This window comes from Hyla sarda, unplaced genomic scaffold (genome assembly GCF_029499605.1).
Source record: "Hyla sarda isolate aHylSar1 unplaced genomic scaffold, aHylSar1.hap1 scaffold_2388, whole genome shotgun sequence".
NCBI lineage: Eukaryota > Metazoa > Chordata > Amphibia > Anura > Hylidae > Hyla > Hyla sarda.
The window spans coordinates 13429-34840 of record NW_026609073.1 but is presented as its reverse complement, the minus strand read 5'-3'; the positions used below and the strand labels follow the sequence as shown (position 1 = coordinate 34840).

Below are 21412 nucleotides of genomic sequence, written 5' to 3'. Positions count from 1 at the left end.
AAAACAAAAGGTGGTGCTGCTGCTGCTTCTGCTGCTTCTGCTTCTGCTTGTGTCTGGCCCCTGTTGGAGCGTCCAGGCACAGGACTTCTGCTGCTGCTGACTAAATGGCCTCCTTAATTGGATCATTTGAGTAGCCAGCACACCTGTGCAGGTAGGGCATGACATGATAGGCAGCTGCCTTGATAGCGGGTGGGTGCTGAATGTTCCTAATTGACAAAATAAGATTAATGCTTATGAAGAAATATAAAATCTCATCCCTTCCCCAATATCGCGCCACACCCCTACCCCTTAATTCCCTGGTTGAACGTGATGGACATATGTCTTTTTTCGACCGTACTAACTATGTAACTATGTAACATAACATGGGGGGGGGGGGTCTCCTGGCTGTTCACACAGGTGTGTCATTGCTGTACATTGACCATGCATTGCTTCTGTGGTATTGCAAAGGCAAAGACAAATGCTTCCAGCCATCCATTGCACTAATGGATTGGTCATCAGCTGGCTGTCTATGTCCCGCATCAATATAGACCAAAGTACAGAGGGTTAGGCTATGCTATTGTGCACCTACCTGATGCATCAGAAGGTGCGAGGCCCTTGCTAAATTCTGTGCACAGACTTTGAGATCTATACTTTAGACTGTATCTAAACCTGCTCCAACATGGACTGACATTCTGGCCTACTTTCAGCCGATGCGACTTGTCTGTCGCTGAACAGTCGCTTTTTATGTATTCAGCACCTATGTATAATGTTGTAAAAATGCTCTAGAAGCTAAAGTCGCAGAAATGTCACACATATTTGGCCTGCAACTTTCTGTGCGACAAATTCAGACAGGAAAAATCAGTATAAATCCTTAGAAAATTATCCCCCAGTGTCTCCATCTGCTGGCGGTATTGAATAAGCATTGCTGCACTGATGGGGTATGCATTAGACGAAAAAAAAGAAGAAAAAGAAGAATAATACGCCCAGAAAAGAGGCGAAAAGGAGAAAAACGTAAAAAAACGTGAAAAAAAAGTAAGAGGAAGAGAAGGGAAAAAAAGGTGGAAATGGGTTTAAAAGTGATTTCGGCGGAGAAATATATATATATATATATATATATATATATATATATATATATATACGCGCACACACACACATATATATAAACGTATTCTCCGTTGAGATATTGCAGCCGCTGCTGTGTCCAGGCCCAGGAGCCTTAGCACTGTGCTGTGATGTCACTCAATACCACTGACATCACTAGGTGTAAACAACATCTCTCCTTTGCTGTGTATGTGACTATGGAGCTGTTTGGTGATGTCGTCTATTATGGCCTTCATAGAAGCAACAGGAGATTGTTGCATCCATCTAGAACCCTCAGAACTACAGTGCTATGATGTCACTCACTTCCACAGGCCTTGCAGAGTGTAAACAACAACAACCCAGCTTTGTTGTGTATGTAACCATAGGGATTTGTGATGTCACCTAGAACCTTCACAGCAGCGACAGCTTTATGAGGAGCATCAGCACTGCTCTGCCTGAGCAGAACCATCACCGCCATAGGTTGTCAAATAACCCGGATTTAACCCACACAGGTAAGTCCAATGGGGTGCAGGCATGTCCTCTATGCTTACAGCTTCCCGTGGGTGTTGGTTTGATACCGTTTGGGGACAGCCAAGGAGGCATCTGCAGGCAACAAAGGTAGGTGTGTGCTTGTGTGTGTGTTTCCTATGCAGATCCTAAGCCCAGTGTCACATGCAAGTAGGAGGAGTAAGAAGGGTTCCTGGCAAATCCGGGTTATGGATTGCATTTAAAAAGGCCCCGTGGGAGTGCAATGGGCCCCTGTCTTGCTGCTTAGCAATAATGGTATGGGTTTAGGTTCTGCTGTGTGTACTGGTGGTTGACTGCCCCCCAGCCCAGAGTGTGCATGGAAAATTGTCTGGCAGCCTCCCTGACAGCAAGCAGTGATAGTGCCCATGAAGGGGACCTTGTTGGGCCCGCCCCTTTCACGGTTATCGCTTCTCGGCCTTTTGGCTAAGATCAAGTGTAGTATCTGTTCTTATCAGTTTAATATCTGATACGTCCCCTATCTGGGGACCATATATTAAATGGATTTTTGAGAACGGGGGCCGATTTCGAAGCTTGCTTCCGTCGCCCTATGCATTGACCCGATATGGCAGTATCTTCGGGTACAGTGCACCACCCCCTTACAGGGTTAAAAAGAAAGATTCCTACTTTCATTGCTACCTGCTTGCTGGCTAGCCAGCTAGCCAGCCCTGTGGGCCTTGCTGCTGCTGCAGCCAAAAAACAAAAGGTGGTGCTGCTGCTGCTTCTGCTGCTTCTGCTTCTGCTTGTGTCTGGCCCCTGTTGGAGCGTCCAGGCACAGGACTTCTGCTGCTGCTGACTAAATGGCCTCCTTAATTGGATCATTTGAGTAGCCAGCACACCTGTGCAGGTAGGGCATGACATGATAGGCAGCTGCCTTGATAGCGGGTGGGTGCTGATGTTCCTAATTGACAAAATAAGATTAATGCTTATGAAGAAATATAAAATCTCATCCCTTCCCCAATATCGCGCCACACCCCTACCCCTTAATTCCCCTGGTTGAACGTGATGGACATATGTCTTTTTTCGACCGTACTAACTATGTAACTATGTAACATAACATGGGGGGGGGGGGTCTCCTGGCTGTTCACACAGGTGTGTCATTGCTGTACATTGACCATGCATTGCTTCTGTTGGTATTGCAAAGGCAAAGACAAATGCTTCCAGCCATCCATTGCACTAATGGATTGGTCATCAGCTGGCTGTCTATGTCCCGCATCAATATAGACCAAAGTACAGAGGGTTAGGCTATGCTATTGTGCACCTACCTGATGCATCAGAAGGTGCGAGGCCCTTGCTAAATTCTGTGCACAGACTTTGAGATCTATACTTTAGACTGTATCTAAACCTGCTCCAACATGGACTGACATTCTGGCCTACTTTCAGCCGATGCGACTTGTCTGTCGCTGAACAGTCGCTTTTTATGTATTCAAGCACCTATGTATAATGTTGTAAAAATGCTCTAGAAGCTAAAGTCGCAGAAATGTCACACATATTTGGCCTGCAACTTTCTGTGCGACAAATTCAGACAGGAAAAATCAGTATAAATCCTTAGAAAATTATCCCCCAGTGTCTCCATCTGCTGGCGGTATTGAATAAGCATTGCTGCACTGATGGGGTATGCATTAGACGAAAAAAAAGAAGAAAAAGAAGAATAATACGCCCAGAAAAGAGGCGAAAAGGAGAAAAACGTAAAAAAACGTGAAAAAAAGTAAGAGGAAGAGAAGGGAAAAAAAGGTGGAAATGGGTTTAAAAGTGATTTCGGCGGAGAAATATATATATATATATATATATATATATATATATATATATATATATACGCGCACACACACACATATATATAAACGTATTCTCCGTTGAGATATTGCAGCCGCTGCTGTGTCCAGGCCCAGGAGCCTTAGCACTGTGCTGTGATGTCACTCAATACCACTGACATCACTAGGTGTAAACAACATCTCTCCTTTGCTGTGTATGTGACTATGGAGCTGTTTGGTGATGTCGTCTATTATGGCCTTCATAGAAGCAACAGGAGATTGTTGCATCCATCTAGAACCCTCAGAACTACAGTGCTATGATGTCACTCACTTCCACAGGCCTTGCAGAGTGTAAACAACAACAACCCAGCTTTGTTGTGTATGTAACCATAGGGATTTGTGATGTCACCTAGAACCTTCACAGCAGCGACAGCTTTATGAGGAGCATCAGCACTGCTCTGCCTGAGCAGAACCATCACCGCCATAGGTTGTCAAATAACCCGGATTTAACCCACACAGGTAAGTCCAATGGGGTGCAGGCATGTCCTCTATGCTTACAGCTTCCCGTGGGTGTTGGTTTGATACCGTTTGGGGACAGCCAAGGAGGCATCTGCAGGCAACAAAGGTAGGTGTGTGCTTGTGTGTGTGTTTCCTATGCAGATCCTAAGCCCAGTGTCACATGCAAGTAGGAGGAGTAAGAAGGGTTCCTGCAAATCCGGGTTATGGATTGCATTTAAAAAGGCCCCGTGGGAGTGCAATGGGCCCCTGTCTTGCTGCTTAGCAATAATGGTATGGGTTTAGGTTCTGCTGTGTGTACTGGTGGTTGACTGCCCCCCCAGCCCAGAGTGTGCATGGAAAATTGTCTGGCAGCCTCCCTGACAGCAAGCAGTGATAGTGCCCATGAAGGGGACCTTGTTGGGCCCGCCCCTTTCACGGTTATCGCTTCTCGGCCTTTTGGCTAAGATCAAGTGTAGTATCTGTTCTTATCAGTTTAATATCTGATACGTCCCCTATCTGGGGACCATATATTAAATGGATTTTTGAGAACGGGGGCCGATTTCGAAGCTTGCTTCCGTCGCCCTATGCATTGACCCGATATGGCAGTATCTTCGGGTACAGTGCACCACCCCCCTTACAGGGTTAAAAAGAAAGATTCCTACTTTCATTGCTACCTGCTTGCTGGCTAGCCAGCTAGCCAGCCCTGTGGGCCTTGCTGCTGCTGCAGCCAAAAAACAAAAGGTGGTGCTGCTGCTGCTTCTGCTGCTTCTGCTTCTGCTTGTGTCTGGCCCCTGTTGGAGCGTCCAGGCACAGGACTTCTGCTGCTGCTGACTAAATGGCCTCCTTAATTGGATCATTTGAGTAGCCAGCACACCTGTGCAGGTAGGGCATGACATGATAGGCAGCTGCCTTGATAGCGGGTGGGTGCTGAATGTTCCTAATTGACAAAATAAGATTAATGCTTATGAAGAAATATAAAATCTCATCCCTTCCCCCAATATCGCGCCACACCCCTACCCCTTAATTCCCTGGTTGAACGTGATGGACATATGTCTTTTTTCGACCGTACTAACTATGTAACTATGTAACATAACATGGGGGGGGGGGGTCTCCTGGCTGTTCACACAGGTGTGTCATTGCTGTACATTGACCATGCATTGCTTCTGTGGTATTGCAAAGGCAAAGACAAATGCTTCCAGCCATCCATTGCACTAATGGATTGGTCATCAGCTGGCTGTCTATGTCCCGCATCAATATAGACCAAAGTACAGAGGGTTAGGCTATGCTATTGTGCACCTACCTGATGCATCAGAAGGTGCGAGGCCCTTGCTAAATTCTGTGCACAGACTTTGAGATCTATACTTTAGACTGTATCTAAACCTGCTCCAACATGGACTGACATTCTGGCCTACTTTCAGCCGATGCGACTTGTCTGTCGCTGAACAGTCGCTTTTTATGTATTCAGCACCTATGTATAATGTTGTAAAAATGCTCTAGAAGCTAAAGTCGCAGAAATGTCACACATATTTGCCTGCAACTTTCTGTGCGACAAATTCAGACAGGAAAAATCAGTATAAATCCTTAGAAAATTATCCCCCAGTGTCTCCATCTGCTGGCGGTATTGAATAAGCATTGCTGCACTGATGGGGTATGCATTAGACGAAAAAAAAGAAGAAAAAGAAGAATAATACGCCCAGAAAAGAGGCGAAAAGGAGAAAAACGTAAAAAAACGTGAAAAAAAAGTAAGAGGAAGAGAAGGGAAAAAAAGGTGGAAATGGGTTTAAAAGTGATTTCGGCGGAGAAATATATATATATATATATATATATATATATATATATATATATATATATATATATATACGCGCACACACACACATATATATAAACGTATTCTCCGTTGAGATATTGCAGCCGCTGCTGTGTCCAGGCCCAGGAGCCTTAGCACTGTGCTGTGATGTCACTCAATACCACTGACATCACTAGGTGTAAACAACATCTCTCCTTTGCTGTGTATGTGACTATGGAGCTGTTTGGTGATGTCGTCTATTATGGCCTTCATAGAAGCAACAGGAGATTGTTGCATCCATCTAGAACCCTCAGAACTACAGTGCTATGATGTCACTCACTTCCACAGGCCTTGCAGAGTGTAAACAACAACAACCCAGCTTTGTTGTGTATGTAACCATAGGGATTTGTGATGTCCACCTAGAACCTTCACAGCAGCGACAGCTTTATGAGGAGCATCAGCACTGCTCTGCCTGAGCAGAACCATCACCGCCATAGGTTGTCAAATAACCCGGATTTAACCCACACAGGTAAGTCCAATGGGGTGCAGGCATGTCCTCTATGCTTACAGCTTCCCGTGGGTGTTGGTTTGATACCGTTTGGGGACAGCCAAGGAGGCATCTGCAGGCAACAAAGGTAGGTGTGTGCTTGTGTGTGTGTTTCCTATGCAGATCCTAAGCCCAGTGTCACATGCAAGTAGGAGGAGTAAGAAGGGTTCCTGGCAAATCCGGGTTATGGATTGCATTTAAAAAGGGCCCCGTGGGAGTGCAATGGGCCCCTGTCTTGCTGCTTAGCAATAATGGTATGGGTTTAGGTTCTGCTGTGTGTACTGGTGGTTGACTGCCCCCAGCCCAGAGTGTGCATGGAAAATTGTCTGGCAGCCTCCCTGACAGCAAGCAGTGATAGTGCCCATGAAGGGGACCTTGTTGGCCCGCCCCCTTTCACGGTTATCGCTTCTCGGCCTTTTGGCTAAGATCAAGTGTAGTATCTGTTCTTATCAGTTTAATATCTGATACGTCCCCTATCTGGGGACCATATATTAAATGGATTTTTGAGAACGGGGGGCCGATTTCGAAGCTTGCTTCCGTCGCCCTATGCATTGACCCGATATGGCAGTATCTTCGGGTACAGTGCACCACCCCCCTTACAGGGTTAAAAAGAAAGATTCCTACTTTCATTGCTACCTGCTTGCTGGCTAGCCAGCTAGCCAGCCCTGTGGGCCTTGCTGCTGCTGCAGCCAAAAAACAAAAGGTGGTGCTGCTGCTGCTTCTGCTGCTTCTGCTTCTGCTTGTGTCTGGCCCCTGTTGGAGCGTCCAGGCACAGGACTTCTGCTGCTGCTGACTAAATGGCCTCCTTAATTGGATCATTTGAGTAGCCAGCACACCTGTGCAGGTAGGGCATGACATGATAGGCAGCTGCCTTGATAGCGGGTGGGTGCTGAATGTTCCTAATGACAAAATAAGATTAATGCTTATGAAGAAATATAAAATCTCATCCCTTCCCCAATATCGCGCCACAACCCCTACCCCTTAATTCCCTGGTTGAACGTGATGGACATATGTCTTTTTTCGACCGTACTAACTATGTAACTATGTAACATAACATGGGGGGGGGGGGTTCCTGGCTGTTCACACAGGTGTGTCATTGCTGTACATTGACCATGCATTGCTTCTGTGGTATTGCAAAGGCAAAGACAAATGCTTCCAGCCATCCATTGCACTAATGGATTGGTCATCAGCTGGCTGTCTATGTCCCGCATCAATATAGACCAAAGTACAGAGGGTTAGGCTATGCTATTGTGCACCTACCTGATGCATCAGAAGGTGCGAGGCCCTTGCTAAATTCTGTGCACAGACTTTGAGATCTATACTTTAGACTGTATCTAAACCTGCTCCAACATGGACTGACATTCTGGCCTACTTTCAGCCGATGCGACTTGTCTGTCGCTGAACAGTCGCTTTTTATGTATTCAGCACCTATGTATAATGTTGTAAAAATGCTCTAGAAGCTAAAGTCGCAGAAATGTCACACATATTTGGCCTGCAACTTTCTGTGCGACAAATTCAGACAGGAAAAATCAGTATAAATCCTTAGAAAATTATCCCCCAGTGTCTCCATCTGCTGGCGGTATTGAATAAGCATTGCTGCACTGATGGGGTATGCATTAGACGAAAAAAAAGAAGAAAAAGAAGAATAATACGCCCAGAAAAGAGGCGAAAAGGAGAAAAACGTAAAAAAACGTGAAAAAAAAGTAAGAGGAAGAGAAGGGAAAAAAAGGTGGAAATGGGTTTAAAAGTGATTTCGGCGGAGAAATATATATATATATATATATATATATATATATATATATATATATATACGCGCACACACACACATATATATAAACGTATTCTCCGTTGAGATATTGCAGCCGCTGCTGTGTCCAGGCCCAGGAGCCTTAGCACTGTGCTGTGATGTCACTCAATACCACTGACATCACTAGGTGTAAACAACATCTCTCCTTTGCTGTGTATGTGACTATGGAGCTGTTTGGTGATGTCGTCTATTATGGCCTTCATAGAAGCAACAGGAGATTGTTGCATCCATCTAGAACCCTCAGAACTACAGTGCTATGATGTCACTCACTTCCACAGGCCTTGCAGAGTGTAAACAACAACAACCCAGCTTTGTTGTGTATGTAACCATAGGGATTTGTGATGTCACCTAGAACCTTCACAGCAGCGACAGCTTTATGAGGAGCATCAGCACTGCTCTGCCTGAGCAGAACCATCACCGCCATAGGTTGTCAAATAACCCGGATTTAACCCACACAGGTAAGTCCAATGGGGTGCAGGCATGTCCTCTATGCTTACAGCTTCCCGTGGGTGTTGGTTTGATACCGTTTGGGGACAGCCAAGGAGGACATCTGCAGGCAACAAAGGTAGGTGTGTGCTTGTGTGTGTGTTTCCTATGCAGATCCTAAGCCCAGTGTCACATGCAAGTAGGAGGAGTAAGAAGGGTTCCTGGCAAATCCGGGTTATGGATTGCATTTAAAAAGGCCCCGTGGGAGTGCAATGGGCCCCTGTCTTGCTGCTTAGCAATAATGGTATGGGTTTAGGTTCTGCTGTGTGTACTGGTGGTTGACTGCCCCCCAGCCCAGAGTGTGCATGGAAAATTGTCTGGCAGCCTCCCTGACAGCAAGCAGTGATAGTGCCCATGAAGGGGACCTTGTTGGGCCCGCCCCTTTCACGGTTATCGCTTCTCGGCCTTTTGGCTAAGATCAAGTGTAGTATCTGTTCTTATCAGTTTAATATCTGATACGTCCCCTATCTGGGGACCATATATTAAATGGATTTTTGAGAACGGGGGCCGATTTCGAAGCTTGCTTCCGTCGCCCTATGCATTGACCCGATATGGCAGTATCTTCGGGTACAGTGCACCACCCCCTTACAGGGTTAAAAAGAAAGATTCCTACTTTCATTGCTACCTGCTTGCTGGCTAGCCAGCTAGCCAGCCCTGTGGGCCTTGCTGCTGCTGCAGCCAAAAAACAAAAGGTGGTGCTGCTGCTGCTTCTGCTGCTTCTGCTTCTGCTTGTGTCTGGCCCCTGTTGGAGCGTCCAGGCACAGGACTTCTGCTGCTGCTGACTAAATGGCCTCCTTAATTGGATCATTTGAGTAGCCAGCACACCTGTGCAGGTAGGGCATGACATGATAGGCAGCTGCCTTGATAGCGGGTGGGTGCTGAATGTTCCTAATTGACAAAATAAGATTAATGCTTATGAAGAAATATAAAATCTCATCCCTTCCCCAATATCGCGCCACACCCCTACCCCTTAATTCCCTGGTTGAACGTGATGGACATATGTCTTTTTTCGACCGTACTAACTATGTAACTATGTAACATAACATGGGGGGGGGGGGTCTCCTGGCTGTTCACACAGGTGTGTCATTGCTGTACATTGACCATGCATTGCTTCTGTGGTATTGCAAAGGCAAAGACAAATGCTTCCAGCCATCCATTGCACTAATGGATTGGTCATCAGCTGGCTGTCTATGTCCCGCATCAATATAGACCAAAGTACAGAGGGTTAGGCTATGCTATTGTGCACCTACCTGATGCATCAGAAGGTGCGAGGCCCTTGCTAAATTCTGTGCACAGACTTTGAGATCTATACTTTAGACTGTATCTAAACCTGCTCCAACATGGACTGACATTCTGGCCTACTTTCAGCCGATGCGACTTGTCTGTCGCTGAACAGTCGCTTTTTATGTATTCAGCACCTATGTATAATGTTGTAAAAATGCTCTAGAAGCTAAAGTCGCAGAAATGTCACACATATTTGGCCTGCAACTTTCTGTGCGACAAATTCAGACAGGAAAAATCAGTATAAATCCTTAGAAAATTATCCCCCAGTGTCTCCATCTGCTGGCGGTATTGAATAAGCATTGCTGCACTGATGGGGTATGCATTAGACGAAAAAAAAGAAGAAAAAGAAGAATAATACGCCCAGAAAAGAGGCGAAAAGGAGAAAAACGTAAAAAAACGTGAAAAAAAAGTAAGAGGAAGAGAAGGGAAAAAAAGGTGGAAATGGGTTTAAAAGTGATTTCGGCGGAGAAATATATATATATATATATATATATATATATATATATATATATATATATATACGCGCACACACACACATATATATAAACGTATTCTCCGTTGAGATATTGCAGCCGCTGCTGTGTCCAGGCCCAGGAGCCTTAGCACTGTGCTGTGATGTCACTCAATACCACTGACATCACTAGGTGTAAACAACATCTCTCCTTTGCTGTGTATGTGACTATGGAGCTGTTTGGTGATGTCGTCTATTATGGCCTTCATAGAAGCAACAGGAGATTGTTGCATCCATCTAGAACCCTCAGAACTACAGTGCTATGATGTCACTCACTTCCACAGGCCTTGCAGAGTGTAAACAACAACAACCCAGCTTTGTTGTGTATGTAACCATAGGGATTTGTGATGTCACCTAGAACCTTCACAGCAGCGACAGCTTTATGAGGAGCATCAGCACTGCTCTGCCTGAGCAGAACCATCACCGCCATAGGTTGTCAAATAACCCGGATTTAACCCACACAGGTAAGTCCAATGGGGTGCAGGCATGTCCTCTATGCTTACAGCTTCCCGTGGGTGTTGGTTTGATACCGTTTGGGGACAGCCAAGGAGGCATCTGCAGGCAACAAAGGTAGGTGTGTGCTTGTGTGTGTGTTTCCTATGCAGATCCTAAGCCCAGTGTCACATGCAAGTAGGAGGAGTAAGAAGGGTTCCTGGCAAATCCGGGTTATGGATTGCATTTAAAAAGGCCCCGTGGGAGTGCAATGGGCCCCTGTCTTGCTGCTTAGCAATAATGGTATGGGTTTAGGTTCTGCTGTGTGTACTGGTGGTTGACTGCCCCCCAGCCCAGAGTGTGCATGGAAAATTGTCTGGCAGCCTCCCTGACAGCAAGCAGTGATAGTGCCCATGAAGGGGACCTTGTTGGGCCCGCCCCTTTCACGGTTATCGCTTCTCGGCCTTTTGGCTAAGATCAAGTGTAGTATCTGTTCTTATCAGTTTAATATCTGATACGTCCCCTATCTGGGGACCATATATTAAATGGATTTTTGAGAACGGGGGCCGATTTCGAAGCTTGCTTCCGTCGCCCTATGCATTGACCCGATATGGCAGTATCTTCGGGTACAGTGCACCACCCCCTTACAGGGTTAAAAAGAAAGATTCCTACTTTCATTGCTACCTGCTTGCTGGCTAGCCAGCTAGCCAGCCCTGTGGGCCTTGCTGCTGCTGCAGCCAAAAAACAAAAGGTGGTGCTGCTGCTGCTTCTGCTGCTTCTGCTTCTGCTTGTGTCTGGCCCCTGTTGGAGCGTCCAGGCACAGGACTTCTGCTGCTGCTGACTAAATGGCCTCCTTAATTGGATCATTTGAGTAGCCAGCACACCTGTGCAGGTAGGGCATGACATGATAGGCAGCTGCCTTGATAGCGGGTGGGTGCTGAATGTTCCTAATTGACAAAATAAGATTAATGCTTATGAAGAAATATAAAATCTCATCCCTTCCCCAATATCGCGCCACACCCCTACCCCTTAATTCCCTGGTTGAACGTGATGGACATATGTCTTTTTTCGACCGTACTAACTATGTAACTATGTAACATAACATGGGGGGGGGGGGTCTCCTGGCTGTTCACACAGGTGTGTCATTGCTGTACATTGACCATGCATTGCTTCTGTGGTATTGCAAAGGCAAAGACAAATGCTTCCAGCCATCCATTGCACTAATGGATTGGTCATCAGCTGGCTGTCTATGTCCCGCATCAATATAGACCAAAGTACAGAGGGTTAGGCTATGCTATTGTGCACCTACCTGATGCATCAGAAGGTGCGAGGCCCTTGCTAAATTCTGTGCACAGACTTTGAGATCTATACTTTAGACTGTATCTAAACCTGCTCCAACATGGACTGACATTCTGGCCTACTTTCAGCCGATGCGACTTGTCTGTCGCTGAACAGTCGCTTTTTATGTATTCAGCACCTATGTATAATGTTGTAAAAATGCTCTAGAAGCTAAAGTCGCAGAAATGTCACACATATTTGGCCTGCAACTTTCTGTGCGACAAATTCAGACAGGAAAAATCAGTATAAATCCTTAGAAAATTATCCCCCAGTGTCTCCATCTGCTGGCGGTATTGAATAAGCATTGCTGCACTGATGGGGTATGCATTAGACGAAAAAAAAGAAGAAAAAGAAGAATAATACGCCCAGAAAAGAGGCGAAAAGGAGAAAAACGTAAAAAAACGTGAAAAAAAAGTAAGAGGAAGAGAAGGGAAAAAAAGGTGGAAATGGGTTTAAAAGTGATTTCGGCGGAGAAATATATATATATATATATATATATATATATATATATATATATACGCGCACACACACACATATATATAAACGTATTCTCCGTTGAGATATTGCAGCCGCTGCTGTGTCCAGGCCCAGGAGCCTTAGCACTGTGCTGTGATGTCACTCAATACCACTGACATCACTAGGTGTAAACAACATCTCTCCTTTGCTGTGTATGTGACTATGGAGCTGTTTGGTGATGTCGTCTATTATGGCCTTCATAGAAGCAACAGGAGATTGTTGCATCCATCTAGAACCCTCAGAACTACAGTGCTATGATGTCACTCACTTCCACAGGCCTTGCAGAGTGTAAACAACAACAACCCAGCTTTGTTGTGTATGTAACCATAGGGATTTGTGATGTCACCTAGAACCTTCACAGCAGCGACAGCTTTATGAGGAGCATCAGCACTGCTCTGCCTGAGCAGAACCATCACCGCCATAGGTTGTCAAATAACCCGGATTTAACCCACACAGGTAAGTCCAATGGGGTGCAGGCATGTCCTCTATGCTTACAGCTTCCCGTGGGTGTTGGTTTGATACCGTTTGGGGACAGCCAAGGAGGCATCTGCAGGCAACAAAGGTAGGTGTGTGCTTGTGTGTGTGTTTCCTATGCAGATCCTAAGCCCAGTGTCACATGCAAGTAGGAGGAGTAAGAAGGGTTCCTGGCAAATCCGGGTTATGGATTGCATTTAAAAAGGCCCCGTGGGAGTGCAATGGGCCCCTGTCTTGCTGCTTAGCAATAATGGTATGGGTTTAGGTTCTGCTGTGTGTACTGGTGGTTGACTGCCCCCCAGCCCAGAGTGTGCATGGAAAATTGTCTGGCAGCCTCCCTGACAGCAAGCAGTGATAGTGCCCATGAAGGGGACCTTGTTGGGCCCGCCCCTTTCACGGTTATCGCTTCTCGGCCTTTTGGCTAAGATCAAGTGTAGTATCTGTTCTTATCAGTTTAATATCTGATACGTCCCCTATCTGGGGACCATATATTAAATGGATTTTTGAGAACGGGGGCCGATTTCGAAGCTTGCTTCCGTCGCCCTATGCATTGACCCGATATGGCAGTATCTTCGGGTACAGTGCACCACCCCCTTACAGGGTTAAAAAGAAAGATTCCTACTTTCATTGCTACCTGCTTGCTGGCTAGCCAGCTAGCCAGCCCTGTGGGCCTTGCTGCTGCTGCAGCCAAAAAACAAAAGGTGGTGCTGCTGCTGCTTCTGCTGCTTCTGCTTCTGCTTGTGTCTGGCCCCTGTTGGAGCGTCCAGGCACAGGACTTCTGCTGCTGCTGACTAAATGGCCTCCTTAATTGGATCATTTGAGTAGCCAGCACACCTGTGCAGGTAGGGCATGACATGATAGGCAGCTGCCTTGATAGCGGGTGGGTGCTGAATGTTCCTAATTGACAAAATAAGATTAATGCTTATGAAGAAATATAAAATCTCATCCCTTCCCCAATATCGCGCCACACCCCTACCCCTTAATTCCCTGGTTGAACGTGATGGACATATGTCTTTTTTCGACCGTACTAACTATGTAACTATGTAACATAACATGGGGGGGGGGGGTCTCCTGGCTGTTCACACAGGTGTGTCATTGCTGTACATTGACCATGCATTGCTTCTGTGGTATTGCAAAGGCAAAGACAAATGCTTCCAGCCATCCATTGCACTAATGGATTGGTCATCAGCTGGCTGTCTATGTCCCGCATCAATATAGACCAAAGTACAGAGGGTTAGGCTATGCTATTGTGCACCTACCTGATGCATCAGAAGGTGCGAGGCCCTTGCTAAATTCTGTGCACAGACTTTGAGATCTATACTTTAGACTGTATCTAAACCTGCTCCAACATGGACTGACATTCTGGCCTACTTTCAGCCGATGCGACTTGTCTGTCGCTGAACAGTCGCTTTTTATGTATTCAGCACCTATGTATAATGTTGTAAAAATGCTCTAGAAGCTAAAGTCGCAGAAATGTCACACATATTTGGCCTGCAACTTTCTGTGCGACAAATTCAGACAGGAAAAATCAGTATAAATCCTTAGAAAATTATCCCCCAGTGTCTCCATCTGCTGGCGGTATTGAATAAGCATTGCTGCACTGATGGGGTATGCATTAGACGAAAAAAAAGAAGAAAAAGAAGAATAATACGCCCAGAAAAGAGGCGAAAAGGAGAAAAACGTAAAAAAACGTGAAAAAAAAGTAAGAGGAAGAGAAGGGAAAAAAAGGTGGAAATGGGTTTAAAAGTGATTTCGGCGGAGAAATATATATATATATATATATATATATATATATATATATACGCGCACACACACACATATATATAAACGTATTCTCCGTTGAGATATTGCAGCCGCTGCTGTGTCCAGGCCCAGGAGCCTTAGCACTGTGCTGTGATGTCACTCAATACCACTGACATCACTAGGTGTAAACAACATCTCTCCTTTGCTGTGTATGTGACTATGGAGCTGTTTGGTGATGTCGTCTATTATGGCCTTCATAGAAGCAACAGGAGATTGTTGCATCCATCTAGAACCCTCAGAACTACAGTGCTATGATGTCACTCACTTCCACAGGCCTTGCAGAGTGTTTAAACAACAACAACCCAGCTTTGTTGTGTATGTAACCATAGGGATTTGTGATGTCACCTAGAACCTTCACAGCAGCGACAGCTTTATGAGGAGCATCAGCACTGCTCTGCCTGAGCAGAACCATCACCGCCATAGGTTGTCAAATAACCCGGATTTAACCCACACAGGTAAGTCCAATGGGGTGCAGGCATGTCCTCTATGCTTACAGCTTCCCGTGGGTGTTGGTTTGATACCGTTTGGGGACAGCCAAGGAGGCATCTGCAGGCAACAAAGGTAGGTGTGTGCTTGTGTGTGTGTTTCCTATGCAGATCCTAAGCCCAGTGTCACATGCAAGTAGGAGGAGTAAGAAGGGTTCCTGGCAAATCCGGGTTATGGATTGCATTTAAAAAGGCCCCGTGGGAGTGCAATGGGCCCCTGTCTTGCTGCTTAGCAATAATGGTATGGGTTTAGGTTCTGCTGTGTGTACTGGTGGTTGACTGCCCCCCAGCCCAGAGTGTGCATGGAAAATTGTCTGGCAGCCTCCCTGACAGCAAGCAGTGATAGTGCCCATGAAGGGGACCTTGTTGGGCCCGCCCCTTTCACGGTTATCGCTTCTCGGCCTTTTGGCTAAGATCAAGTGTAGTATCTGTTCTTATCAGTTTAATATCTGATACGTCCCCTATCTGGGGACCATATATTAAATGGATTTTTGAGAACGGGGGCCGATTTCGAAGCTTGCTTCCGTCGCCCTATGCATTGACCCGATATGGCAGTATCTTCGGGTACAGTGCACCACCCCCTTACAGGGTTAAAAAGAAAGATTCCTACTTTCATTGCTACCTGCTTGCTGGCTAGCCAGCTAGCCAGCCCTGTGGGCCTTGCTGCTGCTGCAGCCAAAAAACAAAAGGTGGTGCTGCTGCTGCTTCTGCTGCTTCTGCTTCTGCTTGTGTCTGGCCCCTGTTGGAGCGTCCAGGCACAGGACTTCTGCTGCTGCTGACTAAATGGCCTCCTTAATTGGATCATTTGAGTAGCCAGCACACCTGTGCAGGTAGGGCATGACATGATAGGCAGCTGCCTTGATAGCGGGTGGGTGCTGAATGTTCCTAATTGACAAAATAAGATTAATGCTTATGAAGAAATATAAAATCTCATCCCTTCCCCAATATCGCGCCACACCCCTACCCCTTAATTCCCTGGTTGAACGTGATGGACATATGTCTTTTTTCGACCGTACTAACTATGTAACTATGTAACATAACATGGGGGGGGGGGGGTCTCCTGGCTGTTCACACAGGTGTGTCATTGCTGTACATTGACCATGCATTGCTTCTGTGGTATTGCAAAGGCAAAGACAAATGCTTCCAGCCATCCATTGCACTAATGGATTGGTCATCAGCTGGCTGTCTATGTCCCGCATCAATATAGACCAAAGTACAGAGGGTTAGGCTATGCTATTGTGCACCTACCTGATGCATCAGAAGGTGCGAGGCCCTTGCTAAATTCTGTGCACAGACTTTGAGATCTATACTTTAGACTGTATCTAAACCTGCTCCAACATGGACTGACATTCTGGCCTACTTTCAGCCGATGCGACTTGTCTGTCGCTGAACAGTCGCTTTTTATGTATTCAGCACCTATGTATAATGTTGTAAAAATGCTCTAGAAGCTAAAGTCGCAGAAATGTCACACATATTTGGCCTGCAACTTTCTGTGCGACAAATTCAGACAGGAAAAATCAGTATAAATCCTTAGAAAATTATCCCCCAGTGTCTCCATCTGCTGGCGGTATTGAATAAGCATTGCTGCACTGATGGGGTATGCATTAGACAAAAAAAAAGAAGAAAAAGAAGAATAATACGCCCAGAAAAGAGGCGAAAAGGAGAAAAACGTAAAAAAACGTGAAAAAAAAGTAAGAGGAAGAGAAGGGAAAAAAAGGTGGAAATGGGTTTAAAAGTGATTTCGGCGGAGAAATATATATATATATATTATACGCGCACACACACACATATATATAAACGTATTCTCCGTTGAGATATTGCAAGCCGCTGCTGTGTCCAGGCCCAGGAGCCTTAGCACTGTGCTGTGATGTCACTCAATACCACTGACATCACTAGGTGTAAAACAACATCTCTCCTTTGCTGTGTATGTGACTATGGAGCTGTTTGGTGATGTCGTCTATTATGGCCTTCATAGAAGCAACAGGAGATTGTTGCATCCATCTAGAACCCTCAGAACTACAGTGCTATGATGTCACTCACTTCCACAGGCCTTGCAGAGTGTAAACAACAACAACCCCAGCTTTGTTGTGTATGTAACCATAGGGATTTGTGATGTCACCTAGAACCTTCACAGCAGCGACAGCTTTATGAGGAGCATCAGCACTGCTCTGCCTGAGCAGAACCATCACCGCCATAGGTTGTCAAATAACCCGGATTTAACCCACACAGGTAAGTCCAATGGGGTGCAGGCATGTCCTCCTATGCTTACAGATTCCCGTGGGTGTTGGTTTGATACCGTTTGGGGACAGCCAAGGAGGCATCTGCAGGCAACAAAGGTAGGTGTGTGCTTGTGTGTGTGTTTCCTATGCAGTTCCTAAGCCCAGTGTCACATGCAAGTAGGAGGAGTAAGAAGGGTTCCTGGCAAATCCGGGTTATGGATTGCATTTAAAAAGGCCCCGTGGGAGTGCAATGGGCCCCCTGTCTTGCTGCTTAGCAATAATGGTATGGGTTTAGTTCTGCTGTGTGTACTGGTGGTTGACTGCCCCCCAGCCCAGAGTGTGCATGGAAAATTGTCTGCAGCACTCCCTGACAGCAAGCAGTGATAGTGCCCATGAAGGGGACCTTGTTGGGCCCCGCCCCTTTCACGGTTATCGCTTCTCGGCCTTTTGGCTAAGATCAAGTGTAGTATCTGTTCTTATCAGGTTTAATATCTGATACGTCCCCCTATCTGGGGACCATATATTAAATGGATTTTGAGAACGGGGGCCGATTTCGAAGCTTGCTTCCGTCGCCCTATGCATTGACCCGATATGGCAGTATCTTCGGGTACAGTGCACCACCCCCTTACAGGGTTAAAAAGAAAGATACCTACTTTCATTGCTACCTGCTTGCTGGCTAGCCAGCTAGCCAGCCCTGTGGGCCTTGCTGCTGCTGCAGCCAAAAAACAAAAGGTGGTGCTGCTGCTGCTTCTGCTGCTTCTGCTTCTGCTTGTGTCTGGCCCCTGTTGGAGCGTCCAGGCACAGGACTTCTGCTGCTGCTGACTAAATGGCCTCCTTAATTGGATCATTTGAGTAGCCAGCACACTGTGCAGGTAGGGCATGACATGATAGGCAGCTGCCTTGATAGCGGGTGGGTGCTGAATGTTCCTAATTGACAAAATAAGATTAATGCTTATGAAGAAATATAAAATCTCATCCCTTCCCCAAATATCGCGCCACACCCCTACCCCTTAATTCCCTGGTTGAACGTGATGGACATATGTCTTTTTTCGACCGTACTAACTATGTAACTATGTAACATAACATGGGGGGGGGGGGTCTCCTGGCTGTTCACACAGGTGTGTCATTGCTGTACATTGACCATGCATTGCTTCTGTGGTATTGCAAAGGCAAAGACAAATGCTTCCAGCCATCCATTGCACTAATGGATTGGTCATCAGCTGGCTGTCTATGTCCCCATCAATATAGACCAAAGTACAGAGGGTTAGGCTATGCTATTGTGCACCTACCTGATGCATCAGAAGGTGCGAGGGCCCTTGCTAAATTCTGTGCAACAGACTTTGAGATCTATACTTTAGACTGTATCTAAACCTGCTCCCAACATGGACTGACATTCTGGCCTACTTTCAGCCGATGCGACGTGTCTGTCGCTGTGAACAGTCGCTTTTTTATGTATTCAGCACCTATGTATAATGTTGTAAAAATGCTCTAGAAGCTAAAGTCGCAGAAATGTCACACATATTTGGCCTGCAAACTTCTGTGCGACAAATTCAGACAGGAAAAATCAGTATAAATCCTTAGAAAATTATCCCCCAGTGTCTCCATCTGCTGGCGGTATTGAATAAGGCATTGCTGCACTGATGGGGTATGCATTAGACGAAAAAAAAGAAGAAAAAGAAGAATAATACGCCCAGAAAAGAGGCGAAAAGGAGAAAAACGTAAAAAAACGTGAAAAAAAAGTAAGAGGAAGAGAAGGGAAAAAAAGGTGGAAATGGGTTTAAAAGTGATTTCGGCGGAGAAAATATATATATATATATATATTCTATATATATATATATATATATATATATATATATACGCGCACACACACACATATAATAAACGTATTCTCCGTTGAGATATTGCAGCCGCTGCTGTGTCCAGGCCCAGGAGCCTTAGGCACTGTGCTGTGATGTCACTCAATACCACTGACATCACTAGGTGTAAACAACATCTCTCCTTTGCTGTGTATGTGACTATGGAGCTGTTTGGTGATGTCGTCTATTATGGCCTTCATAGAAGCAACAGGAGATTGTTGCATCCATCTAGAACCCTCAGAACTACAGTGCTATGATGTCACTCACTTCCACAGGCCTTGCAGAGTGTAAACAACAACAACCCACAGCTTTGTTGTGTATGTAACCATAGGGATTTGTGATGTCACCTAGAACCTTCACAGCAGCGACAGCTTTATGAGGAGCATCAGCACTGCTCTGCCTGAGCAGAACCATCACCCGCCATAGGTTGTCAAATTACCCGGATTTACCCACACAGGTAAGTCACAATGGGGTGCAGGCATGTCCTCTATGCTTACAGCTTCCCGTGGGTGTTGGTTTGATACCGTTTGGGGACAGCCAAGGAGGCATCTGCAGGCAACAAAGGTAGGTGTGTGCTTGTGTGTGTGTTTCCTATGCAGATCCTAAAGCCCAGTGTCACATGCAAGTAGGAGGAGTAAGAAGGGTCCTGGCAAATCCGGGTTATGGATTGCAATTCCCCGTGGGAGTGCAATGGGCCCCTGTCTTGCTGCTTAGCAATAATGGTATGGGTTTAGGTTCTGCTGTGTGTACTGGTGGTTGACTGCCCCCCAGCCCAGAGTGTGCATGGAAAATTGTCTGGCAGCCTCCCTGACAGCAAGCAGTGATAGTGCCCATGAAGGGGACCTTGTTGGGCCCGCCCCTTTCACGGTTATCGCTTCTCGGCCTTTTGGCTAAGATCAAGTGTAGTATCTGTTCTTATCAGTTTAATATCTGATACGTCCCCTATCTGGGGACCATATATTAAATGGATTTTTGAGAACGGGGGCCGATTTCGAAGCTTGCTTCCGTCGCCCTATGCATTGACCCGATATGGCAGTATCTTCGGGTACAGTGCACCACCCCCTTACAGGGTTAAAAAGAAAGATTCCTACTTTCATTGCTACCTGCTTGCTGGCTAGCCAGCTAGCCAGCCCTGTGGGCCTTGCTGCTGCTGCAGCCAAAAAACAAAAGGTGGTGCTGCTGCTGCTTCTGCTGCTTCTGCTTCTGCTTGTGTCTGGCCCCTGTTGGAGCGTCCAGGCACAGGACTTCTGCTGCTGCTGACTAAATGGCCTCCTTAATTGGATCATTTGAGTAGCCAGCACACCTGTGCAGGTAGGGCATGACATGATAGGCAGCTGCCTTGATAGCGGGTGGGTGCTGAATGTTCCTAATTGACAAAATAAGATTAATGCTTATGAAGAAATATAAAATCTCATCCCTTCCCCAATATCGCGCCACACCCCTACCCCTTAATTCCCTGGTTGAACGTGATGGACATATGTCTTTTTTCGACCGTACTAACTATGTAACTATGTAACATAACATGGGGGGGGGGGGGTCTCCTGGCTGTTCACACAGGTGTGTCATTGCTGTACATTGACCATGCATTGCTTCTGTGGTATTGCAAAGGCAAAGACAAATGCTTCCAGCCATCCATTGCACTAATGGATTGGTCATCAGCTGGCTGTCTATGTCCCGCATCAATATAGACCAAAGTACAGAGGGTTAGGCTATGCTATTGTGCACCTACCTGATGCATCAGAAGGTGCGAGGCCCTTGCTAAATTCTGTGCACAGACTTTGAGATCTATACTTTAGACTGTATCTAAACCTGCTCCAACATGGACTGACATTCTGGCCTACTTTCAGCCGATGCGACTTGTCTGTCGCTGAACAGTCGCTTTTTATGTATTCAGCACCTATGTATAATGTTGTAAAAATGCTCTAGAAGCTAAAGTCGCAGAAATGTCACACATATTTGGCCTGCAACTTTCTGTGCGACAAATTCAGACAGGAAAAATCAGTATAAATCCTTAGAAAATTATCCCCCAGTGTCT

The 21412-nt window shown here is 46.0% G+C and overlaps 9 non-coding genes across 9 annotated transcripts; all 9 read left to right on the top strand.

Moving 5' to 3' along the window:
• The first annotated feature begins 1990 nt into the window (after positions 1-1990).
• LOC130322906 (U2 spliceosomal RNA) lies at positions 1991-2181 on the top strand. The gene has a single exon (XR_008868322.1). It is a non-coding gene; the product is annotated as a U2 spliceosomal RNA (small nuclear RNA).
• Positions 2182-4273: 2092 nt separating this feature from the next.
• On the top strand, positions 4274-4464 carry LOC130322905 (U2 spliceosomal RNA). The gene has a single exon (XR_008868321.1). It is a non-coding gene; the product is annotated as a U2 spliceosomal RNA (small nuclear RNA).
• Positions 4465-6567: 2103 nt separating this feature from the next.
• On the top strand, positions 6568-6759 carry LOC130322913 (U2 spliceosomal RNA). The gene has a single exon (XR_008868328.1). It is a non-coding gene; the product is annotated as a U2 spliceosomal RNA (small nuclear RNA).
• Positions 6760-8851: 2092 nt separating this feature from the next.
• LOC130322904 (U2 spliceosomal RNA) lies at positions 8852-9042 on the top strand. The gene has a single exon (XR_008868320.1). It is a non-coding gene; the product is annotated as a U2 spliceosomal RNA (small nuclear RNA).
• A 2095-nt stretch (positions 9043-11137) lies between these two features.
• Positions 11138-11328, top strand: LOC130322903 (U2 spliceosomal RNA). The gene has a single exon (XR_008868319.1). It is a non-coding gene; the product is annotated as a U2 spliceosomal RNA (small nuclear RNA).
• A 2087-nt stretch (positions 11329-13415) lies between these two features.
• LOC130322902 (U2 spliceosomal RNA) lies at positions 13416-13606 on the top strand. Its single transcript, XR_008868318.1, has one exon. It is a non-coding gene; the product is annotated as a U2 spliceosomal RNA (small nuclear RNA).
• A 2085-nt stretch (positions 13607-15691) lies between these two features.
• On the top strand, positions 15692-15882 carry LOC130322900 (U2 spliceosomal RNA). The gene has a single exon (XR_008868317.1). It is a non-coding gene; the product is annotated as a U2 spliceosomal RNA (small nuclear RNA).
• Positions 15883-17952: 2070 nt separating this feature from the next.
• Positions 17953-18144, top strand: LOC130322914 (U2 spliceosomal RNA). The gene has a single exon (XR_008868329.1). It is a non-coding gene; the product is annotated as a U2 spliceosomal RNA (small nuclear RNA).
• Positions 18145-20247: 2103 nt separating this feature from the next.
• Positions 20248-20438, top strand: LOC130322899 (U2 spliceosomal RNA). The gene has a single exon (XR_008868316.1). It is a non-coding gene; the product is annotated as a U2 spliceosomal RNA (small nuclear RNA).
• The last annotated feature ends 974 nt before the right edge of the window (positions 20439-21412 follow it).